The following is a 5,223-nucleotide window of genomic DNA, read 5'->3' as shown; positions in this document are numbered from 1 at the left end:
GTGGTGATCTGAAGCTATGTCAGCTCCTCTCCGGGTTCTCACATCTTCCATTGATCTCCGGAATTTTTTGTTGATACAGATGTGGTCTATCTGGTTCTCTGTGGTGTGGTCCGGTGAGATCTATGTAGCTTTGTGTATGCGCTTGTGTGGGAATATTGTGCCGCCTATAACCAATTTGTTGAATGCACATAGATTTGTAAATCTCCCCCCATTTTCATTTCTCTCTCCTAGTCCATGTCGTCCAATCATATCTTCATATCCTGTGTTGTCCACTCCGACTTTAGCATTTAGATCTCCCATCAGAATGGTGAGGTCCTTTCGTGAGCACTTTTCTATAATTGATTGCAGCCTTTCATAGAACTGATCTTTATCATCGTCGTTGCTATCATTGGTGAGTGCATAACATTGGATAACGTTCATTGTGATCCCTTGCTTCTTTGTTCTGAATGATGCTTTGATTATCCTGGGTCCATGAGATTCCCATCCCACAAGTGCATTTCGTGCTTCTTTGGACAGAATTAGAGCAACTCCCTGAGTGTGTGGAGCATTTTCCCCTTCGTGACTGGAGTACAGCAGCATCTCTCCTGTACCTAGCCTTTGTTGTCCAGTTTGTGTCCAATGGGTTTCTCTGATTCCGAGTACTGCCAAATTGTATCTCCTCATTTCCATTGCTATTTGACTGGTCTTTCCTGTCTCCCACATTGTCCGGACGTTCCATGTACCTATAGCGTTTTTTTAGCGAGTTAGCTTTTCTACGGGATGGGGTCGCTAACCCCATGCCCAACCCTCCTCCTTTACCCGAGCTTGGGACCGGCAGTAACTCTAGAAGAGCTACAGGCGGGTACCTAGCCTGTCGTATGCCCTGATGGTGTTCTCGTGACTTTCAGGTTGCCTGATCTGCCAAGGGCGATGGGACAGTGCATGACAGTATTGTTGTGTGCTAGGTTCAAAGAGAATTGTTTGCTATATGCATGCAAGTCCGCCCCGTTATTATTCCTATTGTACAAAATATACGTATTCAAAAATCCACTGTCATATTTGACCTATTTCATTCCATTATTTGCCAACACAAGTCAATTCAATAATTATATACGAAGATAGCCAGGATGTATATTTTGACAGCAATCATTCGATAAAAATCAGCATACGATCTACCTGGAGTCAGATATTCGAGGACCACTAAATCCTAATGAGTAGAAAAACTGTATTTTCAACGTCATGTGACTTAATGTAAGCCACTTCTTCAGAGTATTTACCTCATTAGGATACGATAATGATCAACTTCAGTCTTGGTATTGATCGAATTTCTTTTAAATATACAACAGTAGTTTGTGAATGACTACTGATTGACGCACAATTATTACGTGAATATTTATGAACTATCTATAAATGTTAAATTATTTAGTGTATTTAAACAATTCAAAATGGTTATTATATACTTATACATATATGTAAATGAAATGAAAGAATTCGCATTATTTACAACATCATCATTTTAAAAAACAAAGAAAACAACCTATCTTGTTTCATAAACACTCTGATTTACGAAGCAAAGATGGATAGTGGCTAGCAATGGAATCCAGGACGCGCGTTTCAGCCTATTTGGGACTCGTCAGCCGGATGTACTTGCATCTCAGAGTTAATGTTCACTTTGGGACTCGAACCCGGTTCCGTTCGCTTCAAACGCCATTGCGTTATTCACTTAGCTACTAAATCCCAAAGTGAACATCAACTCTGAGATGCAAGTACATCCAGCTGACGAGTCCCAAAAGGGACAAAACACGCTTCTTGGATTCTACTGCTGACCACTATCTATCTTTGCTTATAAAGCTTGTGACTTCATGGAATATCGAGGCAGTCCGCAGAGGATGTACATATGTCAACAAGCGACTGATCAATTGCAGTCCAAAAATAACAATGGGAAGATACAAGTAAACAACAACAAGTAAATATATACTCTGTTGTATTCCTAATGTAATGAATTAAAAATGTTGGATTATAATTAAAAGCTTATCTGATACCTAAATAATAACTAGACTATATTAATGATACCAAAAAGAGAATGGAATATCATTTAAACTAATTTAAAGCATTTTGTTTAAATGATATATATACTAAAACAACAGTGGATTTAAGAAATACAATTAATACGTTATACCAAAGTTCAGCTACAAACTCCGCTATATTGATAGCCAAGGTAGAGAAAGTGGTTGTATAAACTTCTTTTGGCCATATGTATAATGGAGTTTGTAGCAGAACTTTGGTAAACAATTTTCGTATTCTTTCCATTTTCTTTTGTAATTTTGTATTTTGCTTATTCTCTATTATTCGTCTCTTGATTCTTACATAACTACTATATTATTGACCATTCATCAAAATATGCTGTTAGTTCTTCCTTCTCTTTTCATATAATAGCTTAAAGAGGAGAGAAATGTCTTATTTTACTAGATCAATGAGGAAGCTTAACATTTGATAACTATAACTACACAAACACTAGACATATTTTGATTTTGATGAATTATCTCAACTGATTGTAGTACATTCTTGATAAATATAATGAAGGTAACTTCATCCGCTAATCAACCAACTAGAGATATTCTGTGTAATAAATAAACATTGTCGTGACTTTTATACTCTTCAAGTTATACGGTAGGATACACGATTGAATCATTGTGTCGGTCTTAATTTCGTCCTATTATGTACGGAAATACAGGTATTCACATGTTTACGCAATATATATATATATATATATATATGGTATACAATAGCAACAAGCAAAACTACAATAGTAGTCTTTACTGTGTTTACTGTGTTGATAGTGGAAGATATTTCATCCATGATAGTGTACTATACAATATTAGGATAACTTTCAACCTGTTTACAACTTGGACGTCATTTTAATCAAAAAAGTAGCATTGACTCGTATTTATTAAACATGTAAAGTTTGTTTAAATATAGCGAATTCTGAAATTAGTTTTTTTCAATAAGGTTTTCTTTATTCATTAACCGGAACTAAACCATATTTGAATGTGAGTTATCTTAAACCTTATTATTATATGCCGGAAGTGTTAGAGTTAAAAAGAATATAAACGAAATTGATTTTAAGTTAAATTACTACTATAGAAAACGTATGCTGCTTTATTTGAAGAACATTAAACAATTGAATTATTGAATTCATTCCTTTCAAAGATCTGTAGGTTGTACTTATCACAGACTAATCTCAGTTAGGGTATCATTAAAAGCCAGGAAGTAATGAACAGCTGTTTTTTTGGGAGTGAGAGACTCAATAGTGATTACCCCTTCAAATATCAAACTCAAAATCTTCATGTCTTTCAGCAAACGTCAAACCACTCAAACCATTGAGTATACTTCTAACTTCAATCAGTTTGTGACTTACTACAACGATCATCCAATGTCAACAATGATAACTGTATCACACTTGACGTCTTTGAACTCCACTCGTCACAACTTTTCACTAGAACTTCAAGAACATCTTGAAACAAATCACTATTTAATACCAGTTGTAATTTTATCTTGTTTGATCTTTACTGAATAAATTAGTCCAAACTATTTGTGTACTTATTATTATTGTTGATTTCTTTATTCAACATTAGATTTTTGTTACAATAAAGAGATCTCAGCATAAAGTATTTCAACAAGTTTCCGTTTCTAATTTCTTGGTCGATCTTGACGACAAGTGTTGAGTGGTCGCCAGCTAGTTGTTAACAGTTCCAGAATCAACATCTGAATAATACGCATTCTTTCTAATGCATATTGCTAGCTACCACGATATCTCTGATTGTACTTTTTGTATCTTGTACAGCGGAAGGTTGTACACATATTTTCAATCTTTTTCGTCAGGATCAATGAAGAAATAAGAAATGGAAACTTGTTGAAATACTTTATGCTGATAATTCTATATTGTTTCAATAAAGCTAATAATAATAACTCTTCATTTTGTCCGATATTTGTTACAACTTCGACACAGTATTCCGCTACACACTACTTACAAACATTCTTATGAATGGCGTTAATTACACTAAACATCTGAATTCCTAATTTCACTATATTGAGAAAAAACTCATCTAACTTTGCTGTTATACTTTATTTAGAAATATTAAATTAACAATTTTTTTCTAATTATTATGAGAAAGATGTTTTTGTGGAGATTGTAGCAATTTAATATTTAAATTCATGAGTCAATCAAATTTAGACCGTCATGGAAAACCTGGAAACATAGGACGGCTATTTCGTCCTAGTACTACCGTCCCGTTCTTCCATGTTTTCCATGATGGTCTATCTTTAATTGATTCATGAATTTAACTCTTACATTTTTTTCTAACTTTATTTTTCATTATAAATCAGTATATTACTAATCAGATATTTTGCTTTACAATTGTAATAGTAGTATCGTTGTAATAAAAACTTTTTTTTGTTAAATTTTTATACTGTCACTCATAAAATAAAAATTTACTGGTACCTTACTAACATTGTATATTTTGCCTGCGTAATTAATTAACTTCCGTTTTTTACTACTATTACATGAACAAAATTTATTGTTGACACTTTTCCCCGTTTATGCTTGTTTAATAAATATGGTGTGTATATTGCTATTTAGACAATCGTTGTAAATTATTCTAGACTTAGTTTAATGAAAGTCTTATATAGGGGTTAAGCAAAGATGGATAGTGGCTAGCAGTGGAATCCAGGACGCGCGTTTCGTCCTATTTGGGACTCGTCAGCTGGATGTACCCGCATCTCAGAGTTGATGTTCACTCTGGGACTCGAACCCAGTACCCTCGCTTCAAACGCCATCGCGTTATCCACTCGGCCACTGAGTCCTGATAGCCACTTGCTAGAGACTGTCCAGTTGCAGTCCTAACACATCGATGGGAAGATTCAAACAAACAATACTAAGTGAATTTATATAGGGGTTGTTTGTAAAGATTTTTAGTAATTTTTATATATACATGAAATCATGAGTCAGTTGAAGTAAGACTACCGTGTAAAACCTGCAAGCACTGGACGGCCGTTTCGTCCTATTGTAGGATTCCACAAAAAAACCCTTCTAATATTATTCAACATATGCTCACTAGTGACTGACTCCATGGGGTATTTCCTGGAGTTCTAGTGAAAAGCACTAACCAGTGGAATTCAACCAGGTCTGTTGTGAGATATCAACTCACTGAAGACATTGATGAATGGTTGCTCAATTTCGTGAAT

The 5,223-nt window shown here is 34.7% G+C and overlaps 1 non-coding gene across 1 annotated transcript; it reads right to left on the bottom strand.

Annotated features, from left to right (window-relative positions):
* Positions 1-4,772: 4,772 nt before the first annotated feature.
* Smp_tRNA_01532_Gln_TTG.1.1 lies at positions 4,773-4,838 on the bottom strand. Its single transcript has one exon. It is a non-coding gene (tRNA).
* Positions 4,839-5,223: the final 385 nt, after the last annotated feature.

The sequence above is a fragment of the Schistosoma mansoni genome, assembly GCF_000237925.1.
Source record: "Schistosoma mansoni, WGS project CABG00000000 data, chromosome 3 unplaced supercontig 0044, strain Puerto Rico, whole genome shotgun sequence".
NCBI lineage: Eukaryota > Metazoa > Platyhelminthes > Trematoda > Strigeidida > Schistosomatidae > Schistosoma > Schistosoma mansoni.
The sequence above is the reverse complement of the archived record's forward strand: the minus strand, read 5'-3'. Positions and strand labels throughout refer to the sequence as shown.